The 15,000-nt window shown below is 44.0% G+C and overlaps 1 pseudogene across 1 annotated transcript in view; it reads right to left on the reverse strand.

The window, feature by feature from the left end:
• The window catches only part of LOC308080614 (neuropilin-2-like), a 112,024-nt pseudogene that overhangs the window by 18,914 nt on the left and 78,110 nt on the right, over positions 1-15,000 (reverse strand). The window contains exons 10-13 of the transcript XR_013935054.1: positions 8,325-8,405; positions 7,486-7,578; positions 1,265-1,530; positions 219-315 (exon numbers count right to left, since the gene is read on the reverse strand). The product of XR_013935054.1 is annotated as a neuropilin-2-like (transcript). The remainder of the gene's footprint in view (positions 1-218; positions 316-1,264; positions 1,531-7,485; positions 7,579-8,324; positions 8,406-15,000) is intronic.

Consider the following 15,000-nt stretch of genomic DNA (forward strand, 5'->3'; position numbering starts at 1 on the left):
TGTGTAATTGATAGAAAACTAAGTAATTTTTGGGGTGAACTATCCCTTTAAGTTAAGTGGACAGATATTCCTATTCATCATTATTTGGGGTTAGTTTTGCAATACCCTCGTGGCCCCACCAGTGGGCCCCAGCCCACAGGGTTGAGAACCCGGCATAATACACACGTACAATGTAAACGTGCATGTTGCATATACAACGCCATGTGCTGCAGACTCACGTGTGCACTGCTCCAGCGGCGTGTCGGAGCTCATGTGGATGTTGTCGAGCCAGACGTGTCCCACGGTGCCGTGCTCCACGAGGCCCTCCATCACCACCTGAACAGGGGAGGAGGTGGAGGGAGATGAAAGAGAAGGCGGAGTGAAGGAAGAGAGAGAGAGAGAGAGAGAGAGAGGTTGATGAGGGTGGAGACAAGAGGGCGGGGGTGAGGATGAAACGTTAATGCCGCTCCGCAATCAGCCCCCCATCACCCATATTACCTCCTCATACGTAAGAGCAATAACTGTGTTGAGCAGATGCAGTGTAATGTAGCCTATGTGTTACTTGACACGGTGGTTCTGAATGAACCTTTTCTTTTCAAGGACCCCCAGTTTCGTATGCGTGAGGCCACTCTGAGTCTGCTTGGTTCCTAACTATTATTAATTTAGCTGCGGACCCCCTGGGTCGAGCCCATTTGAATGGAATATTTAGGAAAAGTCAGGGAAGGGGAACCTTCTGAGAGCTTCCTGAGCAAAGACTCCGGCCGGGCGGACCGCTCCGACACGCATGTGTTAACTCATTCACTGCAAAGGACGACTTTGACGACCAAAGGTCCAGACTGCCAAGGAGGACTTTTTTTGTTTTGTTGGTATTTCCCCCCCAAAAAAGCTCTTCGCTGACACATGAGTGACCATTTCATCCCCAGATGCACACAGAACCAGGAGATCACGTGATCCCAAGATTTACTGCCCCATTCACTTCCTGGTTAACGTATTTGGGAAATCGCCTGTATCTCACCTCCTGTGTTTTACTGTGTATTTTTTGCGAGACGTGCAATTTTCAACGGCCTATAACAAGCGAACGTGGGCCGCGTTGACATTTTTTTTCACCGTGAAACCCCCCGTGATTAGCAACGATCAGGGGATCGATCATACTGGATAAATATTCTGTGACTACTTTAAAGGGTAAGAAAGTCGAAAAATCGCTGGCAGTGGATGATTCATTTATTTATTTATTCTGGCAGTGAATGAGTTAACATAGGTTGTCTGATACAGCTTTCATCATTACCTGGAAGTCTTTGGGGGAGCGAGGCAGGATGGCACGTCCCTCCTTCCAGGCGGGGCCCTGGTCTCCCCTCAGCGCCCAGAGGAGGGTCTCCTCGTGGTGGGCGTCCCGGAGCAGCACCCTCAGGCTGCCCTGGGCCTCCTCCCACAGCTGGTAGGAGAAGGCCAGGCAGAGGGGTCCCGTGTCGGCCGCCACCACAGGGCTGACTAGCCTGGCCCGCTGCTGCGCCGTCTTGGGGCTGGCCTCCACCGACAGGTAGCTGTTGAGTTCTGGACACACGGAGAGAAAAGCGGATGAATCCTGTGTTCATTTCAATAACATAGTGTTAAAAAAGGACCCATAAGGGTCCATCCACCCGAGTGTGGATATGTTTTATATGATATGTTTTAACGGGCTGAGATGTTGTGTAAACCAAACCCTTATTTTTGTAGGTTATTTTGCAGTTCAGGTTAAAAAAAAGAAATTAAAATAAAACACAGCAGATTAAAAAGACGTCAGGCTGCATAAGGCCGAGCTTATAGTACGCCGTCATCTGAGCAACACAGCTGCAACCGATCAAATTAATGATGGGTGTGTGTAGATTGAGGTGTGTGAACGTGCAAGCACTGACCAGTGGCACATCCATGGCTGTGGGCACATCTAATACACCCATCGTTAATTTTATTAGTTGCAGCTGTGTTGCTCACCAGGCCTGCCATGTATTTTTCTACCCCTGCTGTTGTTTATACCTGAACTGGAAAACAAATGACAAAACCAGCCCTGGGTTTCATCCCCCTTAAGCTCATTCCAGTGCTATATCGTAATATAAAAGCATCCGTTTTTAGGAGGCTTTAGTTTAGTTTAGTTTATTTGAAATGGAAAAAATAAAACAATACAACAGGTTACAGCAGTTTGAGGATAAACACAACAAGATTCCCAACTAGACTTATTTCCATTGTGGTCCTCTCAGAAGCAACAATTCATGAGTTCAAAACACTTTACAATGCAAAATAAATAACAGTGACGTACATAAAACAAACAAACAAATGAACCATCTACCCCTAGACATTCAGGTGCCTCTCTCTAATAGCTATTACTTATTTTAGTGCCTGAAATTGAAATGTAGCTGCAACTACTACACACACACACACACACACACACACGCACACGCGCACACACACACACACACACACACACACACACACGGATACAGATCTCATTCAAATCCCAGCCGCTGCCATTACACAAAAGGCCAACCAATCAACAATTACCAACAATTACTAACAGTAACATTGTCAGGCGCACAATAGAGGGGGGATGTTGACGCATAAACACACGCCTAACAGAAGAATGGAGCCGTATACAGTCAGAGAGACCACTACTCTGAGACGCGGCGCAGCACAAACCCCCCCGTTCCTCTCCCGCTAAACTCTTCCAGGTGAAGTGATTTGGACAACAGCATTATTGTCCAGAGGAACACCCAGCCAAGTCTGTTTACGCCCCAGAGGATGTTTGCTTTGCACACTGGATATACCCACATAAATTCCACTGTGACAGAGTCACACAACAATCTATGATGGGGACTGAATGGAGGGCCTGTATGTGTTTGAATCTGTGTGTGTGTGCCCGTGGTTGACTTGTGTGTGCGTGTGTGTGTGTGTGATATGCGAATAATGACGTGTGTGAGAGAGAGTTCCTTAGCAAGGTGTCTGGAGAGGAATTCCATAAGTGTTTCCTGTGGGACAATGTCCAATATCAACAATTTGCTGATTAAATCACCTGTTATAGGAAGTGTGTGTGTGTGTGTGTGTGTGTGTGTGTGTGTGTGTGTGTGTGTGTGTGTGTGTGTGTGTGTGTGCGCGTGTGCGTGTGCGTGTGCGTGTGCGTGCGTGTGCATGCGCGTGTGCGTGCGCGTGAGTGTGTGTGCGTGTGAGACAGCACGTGGGACAGTCTGCCCCTTGGCCTTTTCACAGACCTTCACCTTGAGCGTGCAGTAGCGCATGTTCAGTGTGTGACCACGAGCACGTCTAACCTGAGTGCTCTTTTGTGGTGAGTTGGCTTCATGAGCCCTGCGCATGTGCGCTCAGCTCACCAAACGCTACTGTGACTCTGTGAGGCATTTTATCGGCTTTCTTAACTGCATGAACCCCTAGCATCCCTGTTCTGACTGAGTATTTCATAATAGGTGAACAATAAACAAACATTTGGCGAAAGTAGACAAACATTTGTCCAAAATAGGCGAACATTTGTCAAAAATGTAGACAGAAGTTTCTTGAAAAGACGAGAATAGACGAGCATTTGGTGAAAATTGCCTACCGACAAACTGCCTATCTATATGTTGTGAGATTTTGCTCGGCTATTTATGCTACTTGACACACAAGGACGTATGCAGGGCCAAAGAGGTTAATGTTCTCACATTGTTTCTCAGCGCATCACCCCCCCCCCCCCCCCTGCGCCTCTTGTTCGGCAGACAGCTCATAATCTCCGCCGCCTCGCTCTGATGTACATATACAGCAGGAAGGAGTGTTATTAATCCATTTCACAGCGGTGTCCCGCAGCGACCGAGCAAACAAGGACTCAAATCTATGAAGCCCTAGTTAGCAGGTTCCCACTAATGGGCTTTTGTGGGGGTGGCGGGGGTGGGGGGGGGACATGTTGTACAATGCTTAAAAGCGCCGCTCGGAAGATATATGACACGAGATGCAGTGGTGGAAGACGTACTCTGATGTTTTACTTAAAGCTGCACTACCTTTGTACCTTTCCTCTTCTACCCTGGATTTGAACCCGGTTTCCAATTTTTACCATTGAGCTAATAGAGCCGGCCTGCTTGCTCAGGGGATTAATTGAATCTTGACCATCAGGTTAAAATTTGGGTCAGATCCTGTGTCTAGGTGAGACATGACCTTTGACACGATCTAAATGTCTCAATAGAAGAGCAGGGAGACAATACAACCAATCTAATTGTATTAGTTGTATTGTATTAACAGACTCTACCATACAAATTGGACAAAATAATATTTAATTCACCAAAAGTGACATAGTGCCGCTCTAAGTAAAAGTAGCAATACCGCAATGCAGAAATACCCTGTTGCAAGTAAAAGTCCTGGATTCAAAATTGTACTTGAGAATGAACATTTGGCAAAAACTAGACAAACATTTGATACAAAATAGACTATTTGGAACATTGGTTCTCAAAGTGGGGTCCGGGGTCCTTCCGGAGTTCCAGGTGGTCCCCAGCAAAATGATGGATAGTTAGGAACCAAATGGACCCTTATGGGTCTGTAACTCTGAGAGTGTACAAATGGAACCATCTCAGAGTTAAATGAACATTGATTTTACAATATAAATTGGGGTCCCAGATATAGAAATGCCATTAAATGGGGGTCCGTGGCCTAATACATGTCAAACTGGGGGTCCTTGACATTAAAATGGTTGAGAATCACTGCTAGAGCCGTAAAAATCTTCTCTTATGGGGGCCCCTGGCATATCTTTTCAAATGGGGGTCCGCGGGCTAATAAGTGTCAATTTGGGGGTCCTTGAGGGAATCAGAATCTTCTTTATTGTCACGTCACAGGTTTACAGGCGTAACACAGTGGGTGAAATTCGTTTTTGTGCGAGCTCCATCGGTTTTGATGGACACGCTGGGCCACGGTAATATTAATTGGGGTTACTTGTCAGAAATATAGCAAAAAAATAGGGGAAAGAATGTGTTTCAGCGTCAGAGGGTGCAGGAACCGGTATTTAATAATTGAAGGATCATAATTATCCTTGGTCTGACATGCTGGCTGAGCCTCACAGTAGAATTTTTTGACATCACTGATCATGCTTTCCCAAAGCACGGTGTGGTTTGTTTGATGTTCCAGGGGATCCAGTTCGTTTCAGGACGGTTACTGTATGAAAGAGACTTGAAACATGTGTGAGATGGTTTCCCAAACACTGGGGATGGGACCCATTTTGGGGTCGCGGACCTATTTTTATGGGTCGTGAGTAAAAACGTATATCTTTTTTCACGTTGTCTATATTTAGTTGTATATATTATTATTTTAAAAGACTTTTGAAAAAATATATAAATTATAAATGAAATATTTTCATTAAAACAATCTAAATAAATAAATAAAACGTAATAATTAAAAAAAAGAAAATCCAAAGAAAAATAATTAAGAAGTAGGGGATATAGCAGATCTACAAGCTCACAATGCATCACTGGGCTTGTAGATCTGCTATTTTCACTAGTTTGGGTCCCAGGGAGAGAGATACAATTTCTCTTTTTGGGTCTCAGGCTAAAGAGTTTGGAAACCACTGGTTTATCCATCATAGTGATCTTCATGATGTGCTTATTTTCTCGTGCAAGTGAAGTCATGGAGTCACTTGAATGGATTTCAAAGCGCAAATTGGTTTGAAAAGTCTGGCCCAAAATTGTCCCTCGAGAAAAGATTGATTAACAAATGGAATTCATTAGCCTACTTTGACTCAATTATTCAGGTTAGTTCGGTAAAGTTTTAATGATTATGGAGAAAGTAGACAGACAAAGTCTGAAAATATAAGCCATTCATGGACATAATGATACAATATACTGCATGGCCGAAGCTGTGAATTGACAATGCGTATGTATGGCCTTTAAATATCTCTCTCAAAATATTTTCCTTTTCACTTTGCACATTTGAACAGACTTTAGGATAGGGGTCTTCAACATGGGGTCCGGGACCCGGTCCTCAGAGTTACTACAGGGGGGCCGCTAAATCTTTGTGTGATATGATTTTTTCTTTTTACATTAACAACTTGAACCCTGGCATCCCTTTTCTGAGGAGAACTTTAGCCAAAAATCTGATCTACAAGCTCACGCGAGGCGTTGTGAGCTTGTAGATCGTCTATTTTTGGCAAAGAGGTATAACTGTAGAGGGAAAAAAAAAAAAAGTTTAAAAAGTATAAAAAAAAGTAAAACAAACAAAAAAAAAGTCTTATCTGCAACACAATTTTATACAATATGTAGAGGGGGTGTCTGCTTCATCTCTCTCTCAGCTAGGCGGTCCTAGGCCTGAAAAAGACCCCTGCTTTAGGAATCAAACCATGAGACGCCACATTTCCATCTAGGGTCTACAGGTTCCCCTTTGTTCGGCGTGTCGCGCCGGCACGGGACGTGAAGCAGTGGCGTAACGCAGAATCGCGGGGCCTCCCCGCGGGAGTTTCACGTGAGGCCCACGTCGCATGTGCGTGCAAAACCTGTCACGCATGTGCAGCATGCGTGAAAAATTTCGGGTCTAATTCGGGTCTAATTCGGTCTAATTCGGGTCTAATTCGGGTCTATTTGACCAATATAAATCAACTTTTGTCTTTTTTTTGGCTGTAAAAATATTTTTATCAGCGCAGGCGGGGCCCCGCCTGCTGGTGGCCCCCCCGCACCGCAGCACTTGCTGCCCCTCCGTTACGCCACTGACGTGAAGGGGTTAAGAGCCAGAAGCTCTTATTAAGTAGGGAGCGGGAGATTCCAGAGAGGAGATGCCATTCCCTGCTCGCCCATTTTTAATGCTCAACCATTACTGCAGGCCGCATTCCCCCCCGATGACGATGATCACCAAGACTTCCATCTGCGCCCCTTGAAGGAACAATGATTCACTTTTCCTTTTCATACACCCTCGCCGGTTCACAAGTGAAGCTCTCGGTGTATTCACAAAAGATACGGCAAATGTTTTTTTCAGCTGGCTTTTTAAGGACCGGGGATTTATTATTTTGTAGCCTTTACTATATGGATTTCTCTCATCTATAGCAGTGTAAAGGGACCAATATGCCGGCCTCACTTTAACCAACGCGTTTGAGTTGTGTTGTGTGTTAAGTGGTCAGATGCGTGCATTTTCAGAGCAAGTTTAATTTAATGATCATGATGGTTCAATGGAACTAACTAACTCACTTTTTTAAACATGAATATTTTTTGGTGGCCCACTTGCACTGATAGTGAGAACGACTGGCCCAAAGTCCATTTCAAGTCAAGTCATTTTTTTTTGTAAAGCACAACCAAGGTTGACCAAATAAAGTGCTGTCGGCTACAGCATAATAAAACAGCATAACAACTGTAACAGACAGTAAACGACATTAAAACAAGAAAACGTGAACAACGATTTCATAACCAATATACAACGGCAGAAGGAAAAAGTATGTAAAAAAACAAACAAGGGCCATGGGGTGAGATGGAAAGCAGTCTAAACTGGTTCTAAACGGCTATTGTTTGTGACAGTGTTGGGGACACTCACCGTGGTGATGCAGGGACCACAGGAGAGGTGCGTTGGGGTCATGCGTCCACCCACACAGGCCCTGCTCAAAGTCACACGTGCCCTGGGAGCCCGCTAATGGGGCACCGGGGAGGGGGGGGAGAGAGAGAGAGAGAGAGAGAGAGAGAGAGAGAGAGAGAGAGAGAGAGAGAGAGAGAGAGAGAGAGAGGGCATCACTGTCAGTCATTTCAGAGAATGGAGAAATATTCACCGCCATCTTGCTTTGAATTATTATGAAAGGTGCTACAGTACTTTATTTTACATTATATATAAAGTAACTAAGTGCATTTACTTAAATAATGTACTTAAGAACAATTACAAAGCACCTTTACTTGACTTGAGTATTTCCATCTCTTGATACTTTATACCTCTACTCTGCTATTATTGTACTTTTTCCACCACATGTTAACTATATTTAATTTGACAGCATTAGTTAATAATTACTCGGCAGAATTAGATGAACAATCAAATTATGAATACAAAATCATCAAAATTGACTTAAAGGGAATAAGGGATAGTTCACCCCCAAAAAAAACGATTACCCCATGGAGACTTTGTTTTTGTCGCATTCCTAAGCTAACAATTTTATGACCGACAGCGGTTCCGGTAGGACACACAAAGAGTCTCCTTTGTGTCTCCTACCAGAACCGCTGACCTACCGGTCCGCTGGTCATCAAATTATTGGCTTAGGAATGCGACAAAAACATTAAAAAAAATCCATGAATCCAAGTCTCCATGGGGTGACTAATCGATAGAAAAAAAGTCATTTTTCACCAAAAACTTTAAGCAATCGGAGTACTTCTAGTGAACGTAGGTCTCACCTGTTGTTGATACGGGGGCGGTGCTGGTTTCCATGCCAGCGGGCAGGGTGGGCGTGGCGGTGTCTGCCGGGGTGCTGGTTTCTATGGAAACAAAGAAAAACACAGGCTCGGTCACATGTCGCAGGCCAAAGCCAGTCAGAGAGGCAGAGGTCGTCAGAGGTCAGGGGGCATCAGTCAGGGAACAAGTCACACTAATATGCTCCATGAAGTGGCCCCTAGAACAGTGGTCTTCAAATACTTTATATTACAAGGACCCCCATAATAAGAGTTTTCTGTCCATAAGATTTTTTTAAAGCTATTAAAATACACGATCTAGCGCATGTACCATAGGGGTTTTTAGCTGCGGTGGACTCGGAATGGAGTTATGAGTTTTTCCTACTGTACCACTCGTCCTAGGATCTCATAAGATCATATAAAAGGTAAGAAAAACGTCGGGCGGAATTCTCTTTTAATGTTGGACCTGACCTCAGTTCTGGGTTCCTGCAGAACTCAGGGTTATCATCACCTCCTGAGCAGGGCCCAAATTAGGTTCTGAGAGTCGTAGCGTATGGAAACAAATCTCTACCCTGTGAAATAAGCTTCATGGCACGGTACATTTGGTCTAAAAAAAAGAGTGTAAAAGAGAGTGATATCATGGTCCCGCCCCCTGCTCCTGTCTCTAACCAATCACATCCATCCCACCCACGGCGTGAGATCCAAGGCAGAGGCAGGCAGAGATAGCTACCAAGGGGCCCCTAGGGGCCCAACCCCGGGGGCCCTCGACATGCATGTTGTGTCTGCATCTGTCTCACAGACACACAGTGGTGGGAAGTAAACTAAGTACATTTACTCAAGTAATGTACTTGAGTAAGACTTTGAGGTATTTTTTACTTTACTGGAGTATTTCCCAATTGTCAATACTTTTACTTCTACTCCACTACATCTCAAAGGCAAATATTGTACTTTTACTCTACTAAAATTATTTGAAAACTTTAGTTACTATTTACTTTGTAGATTTGGATTATTATTACAAAGATACAAAGATTTTTCATACATTTTGAACTTGTGAAATGGGACATTCTGCACAATGAGTACTTTTACTACTTAAAATATATTTAGATGCCGATACTTTTGTACTTTTACTCAAGTACATTTTTAATATGGTACTTGTAACAGAGTATATCTACATTGCAGTATTAATACTTTTACTTAATTAAAACATGTGAGTACTTCTTCCATCACTGCAGACACAGACACAGACACAGACACACACAGTGGCTGATGGATAGACGGGCCTAGCTAAACTCCCCTCGACCTTGGACAGAAGGATCGCGCTCCGGGCCTCACACACACGCACACTCGCACACCCACACGCACGCGCACGCGCACACGCACACGCACACGCACACACACACACACACACACACACACACACACACACACACATTCCCCCCCGCTCCCCATGTGTGTTATTGAGTGGCCGCCTCCCCCTCAGTTCATAACTCATACACAATCGGGAGAGGGGGGAGGAGGGGAGGGGAGTGGGGGCAGCAGAAAGCGAGAGGTGATGACTTCTTCTGCCCTCCCCTGACATCCATTCAAACACACATGGATCAGCTCCCCCCACCCCTCGCCACCACAAACAACACACGCACACATCAATCCCAAAGAAATACGCTCATTAAAAAAACAGACGTGCGGAAAGACACACACACGCACGTACGTTTGCATTGCTATACTTAAGAGGACATCAACATTTTTAGGGTTTTAGTTTATTTTTATTTTTATTATTGTTTGCCATTTTTTTCCCGAACCCCAAAAAGCCGCAATGTAGAAGTACTCTGTTACAAGTAAAATTTACTGGAGTAAAAGTACAAAGTAAAGTAGCCTCCCAAAAGTAAAAGTACCAAAATGTTTGAAAATAGCAGATCTAAAAGCTCATTTATTTCATTTTCAACATATAAAATAGGGCTATTTTCAAATAAAAGTGTACTTAAGTACAGTACTTGAGTAGAAGTACTTAAGTTACTTTACACCACTGTTTTCTGTCCATGACCATGTACAGCTAAAGTATGCATTGGTATAACGCTTTGATTGATTGAATACTTTATTAGTAAAACATGTAAACAGCAGAGAAGTAGAGTAAAAGACTTGGGCTAAAAGGATCACACAAAAAAAGTCCTGTGGACTTGTTTCCATTGGTCCGATAACCCCTAAACCTAAACCCTTAACCCCTTAACCCCGACCCGAGTCTTTTCCTAGTTGTTAGCCTGACTCAAAAACTCTTTTTAAATCATGAAACAGCCAATTTGTCTTTTGAGGGCAAGGAAAACCGTTCTCGCAATGTCCATTTCTCAAATTTGTGGGGACGTCTGGCCCTCACGAGTATAGTAATCCAAGCAAACACACACACACACACACACACACACACACACACACACACACACACACACACACACACACACACACACACACACACACACACACACACACACACACACACACACACACACACACACACACACACACACACACACACAGACAGACACACATGTTGAGCAGACACCGGTAGGAATGTGCGGAGTGGTAAAGCTCTGCGTTATGAGGAGCAGATGGGTGCTTCCACCATGCTGTGTTATTTAGCGGTGTGTGTGTGTGTGTGTGTGTGTGTGTGTGTGTGTGTGTGTGTGTGTGTGTGTGTGTGTGTGTGTGCAGACTTTCTGGGTCACGTCGTCTTTTCAGCCATAATTCATCTCGTGTCCAAATGTGACCGTCCGCAAGAGAATCACCCACGCCTCGCCGCCTCGTCCCCCCCCCCAACGGGGGAAGACCTTCCTGTCAGCTATTCTCATCCCACAGATTCTTTTAACCCATTAAGACCCCCAGAAAAGCAAAGATTTGAGTTACAAACGTTCACTTAAAAAAATATATATATATTCAAAGATTTGAAAATATTTCATTTTCAAGGTAAAAATAAATAAATAGCAGATATACAAGCTCATAGCGCGGCACCGAGTGCCGCGCTATGAGCTTGTATATCTGCTATTTTTCAATAGCCAAATACATCTAAAATGACACAGACGCGTTCCCGGTCTTAATGGGTTAGAACACAGATGTGAACGTTTGACTCGTTCCTTCTCTATTTCACGTCACGTCAAGAATTATGCCACGACGACGTAAAAACATAACGCCGGCAATAGCTACGGGTCAAATAGTGGATAAATCAAAGCTTTGGAGGTCCAGGTTGGCAGGTTAGGCCACATGGGAACATAACTACAGACAGTGCGTTTATACGATAACAGGAAAGAGTTTTACCGTTTGAAGGTTCCGTACACTTCTCGGATGAGTAAATACGTGGCCGGTGCATTTCGGTGCCGACGTCATTTTGAATTAAAATATAGTTTGATAGTGTTTACATTTTTTTAAAACCCCATAAAACACACTTAGCGGGCGCTCGGGCGGCCCGATAAGTGCCTGCCCACCACCACGGAGGTTATGGGTTCGAATCCACCGTGGTGCATCCGGCTTCGTCGAGTGTGCTTTGTCGAGTGTCTATACGAACACAATTGGGGTTTCCCTCCCCATGTTCGGGGGAGGGAAGGGTGATATCTGTTACTGCACGTACTCCTACGGGCTGGGGGCGGCGCCTGTCTGCAGGGAGTGTTGGGCGGGAGGAGTAGGACGAAGGCTCTACGTCCTCCTGGTGGGGGCTCCTCCCTGGCGGGTGAGTCAGTGGGATACAGCAGCAGTGAAAACACAGAAATGTGTGTGGGGATGATTGGGTAAAAAATGCAAACAAACAAACCAAAAAACACACTTATGTGGAAGGTCATTGTGAAAAATATACCTGGGAACAATTATGGCAAAAATTAAGTCTTAAGTGTTTAATTGAAAAAGTTGAAATCTAGCATCCCTATTCTGGGTGGCGAACATTATTCAAAAAATGTAAAGTAAATTACTAGCCTGTAGCTTTTTCCATAACAGTATTTCCACCCTTTTTTTTATAGGACCGTTTAGATTGAGACTGCATGACACACAGAGGCAGCTCGTTCCAAAGGAGAAATACCCGATCAAATAAATACATCTTGTTTAAGTGGTTAAGCCCCGAATATCAATCAGCACTCCGTGTGCGGTCATTTGCAAAAATAAAAACAATCCGTTTCGCTCAATGTGTCGTGCCTTTGATCAGGGCGCTGTAATTGAAGACACCGCTCCTTTAAGAGCCGTGTTCTTACATCCAGACCCTAATCGTTCGGTCTGCTTTGTCTCAGCTCAGGGCTTAACCCATTAAGGCCGGGAACGCATCTGTGTGTCATTTGTAGATTTCTTTGGATATAAAAAAAATAGCAGATATACAAGTTCGAGCTTGTAGATCTAACCGTGAAAATGTTTTTTTTAGAGCGAACGTTTTTATACACAAAACCTTAGTCTTTTAGTCTTAGTTTTAAGGTCATTACACACTGGCGATTATGCAAATATACGCAAAATTCGGACTCGTTCCGAATAATTAAAATACGCTTTTTCGCTTCGCTTTTTCGTACCGTGGAAGCTTGCATTGACTTTATAAGGTTTTTAAAACAAATGTATTATTCGCATGAAAAAAACGCCCCCGGTGTGTATGGAGCTTTAGTCAACAAAATGAACACTGCTACAAATGTCTTCAAAATCCTAACAGTAAAAAAAAAAAGTTGCTATAACATCAGTGGTTCTCAAACCTTTTTCATGTGAAGGACCCCCAAAATGATACGTATTTCTCCGCGGACCCCTCCTATCTCAAAACATTTTGTTCCAGGGACCCCCAGAAGCAAAGATTTGAGTAAAAAATATATGTACACAAAGATTTGCACACATTTTCACAATTTAATTTCCCCCGAAAAATAGCCCCAAAAAATCTTAAAATTACACAGATGCTTTCCCGGTCTTAATGGGTTAACTTCGAACAACCGACATTGTGTGTTTTTTGTTTTTCTGACGTCCCGGTGACATCACCATGGCGAGCCTCCTCATTCATGGTAAAACAATAGAACAGGTTGACAGTTTCACATATCTTGGACTCACACTGGACAACAGACTCAGATTTGATCAACACATCACATCTATCCATAAACGTTTTCAGCAAAGACTTTATGTGATCCGCAAGTTGAGATCTTTATCTGTTGCCCCTCATCTTCTTCTATTACTGTACAAAAGCATCATTCAACCCGTTTTGTTGTATTGTTCCGCATGTTTTTTCACCATACTGTCCATGCCAAACAGAAACAAACTTTACAGTATCACCCGTATTGCCTCCAAAATCATCGGACTTCCCATACCCACACTTGCTGATATGAACAATAAGGCCATTACACGCTTAGCACTTTCAATAACAAATGACACTGATCATCCCCTGTATCGCTACTTTGACCTCATGCCATCTGGTCGGAGATACAGAACCTTAAAGTGGAAAAAGGTTACTTTTAGCAGGAGTTTTGTCCCCTCAGCCATCGCGGCATTAAACAAACTGCCCCGTCCATAAGAGGGTTTTCTGTGTACAGTGGGGACCTCATGTCTTTGTCTTTGTGATATGTTGTTTTTGTTGTTATGTTTGTTTTGTTGTTTTTGTTGTAACGAACAGACCTGTGAAGACAATTTTCCCTTTGGGGACAATAAACGATATTATTATGGATTATTATGGATTAGCCGAGGCTAGAGCTGCGCTGACACGCTCGAACCGGCACGCAAACATCTGGAAGCAAGGCCTCTCGCGTCTGCATCTGGCCGCGACTGGAACACATCATAGCTTGTCGACCGGCAAGCGACTTGCCGTTGGTGTCTGGCAGAAAACCTTGTATCGCAGTCTTTCGACTTTTTTTTAAGTGTCTTCGTAGATTAATGCCCTATTTCATCATACTACAGTGACACACAGAAGTGGCAAAGCTCTTAACGTGTTGCATTGCGACAAGTTTGAGCTTGAGGCTATGGCTTTGAGGCTTTGAGGCTATGTTGTCTAGTTTTAAAAAAAGGCTGATAGTCAAAGTGAACTATGATGAATTGAATACATGGGACCACAATGGGAACAAGCCCTCAGGGCTTTTTGTGTTAGCATTATTGTATAACTGTACCTCTGTGCTTTTTGCAATCTGTTAATAAAGTATTCAATATTCAACAAGAGCTTGTGACTAAATCATAACTACATTGGATCCATTGGAACACTTTTTTTCTCTTCCATTTCCTGAAAAAGTAACGGTTTTGGACATACAAGCTTTCCACAAGTCAGCGACCGGCGTATCCTTTAATGGTGGTTTCAGCCCCGGGCGCGGCAGCCATCAGCGCTTAACACCACAAAGACCAAAAGGCCGCGTTTGCTCAACACTCACTCAACACGTGCTTTTAGAAAAACAAACAACGAGCAGAGAAAACACAGAAAAATGCCCCTGTGTCGCAACCGCTCGGCAGTCATCCATCCATCCATCCATCCATCGATGGCTTTTTCTAACCACTGAAACCCCTCTATTTTTTTCCCCTATGTAATCCTGGGCGCTACTCTCCCTCTGCCAGCCTAGGGGAGAGCCCAGAACTGAGCTCATGCCTCCTTCAATGCATGAGGAGTGAGCAGGCCGTTTCTTATCAGCTGACAGGGGGGGGGTTTCCCCGGTAGGAAGTAGTGCGTGGAAGGAACACGTTATTCCAACCATTTCCTTTCCCCTCCATCAGGTGC

This window comes from Gymnoscopelus braueri (genome assembly GCF_963280865.1).
Source record: "Gymnoscopelus braueri genome assembly, chromosome: 24".
Lineage (NCBI taxonomy): Eukaryota > Metazoa > Chordata > Actinopteri > Myctophiformes > Myctophidae > Gymnoscopelus > Gymnoscopelus braueri.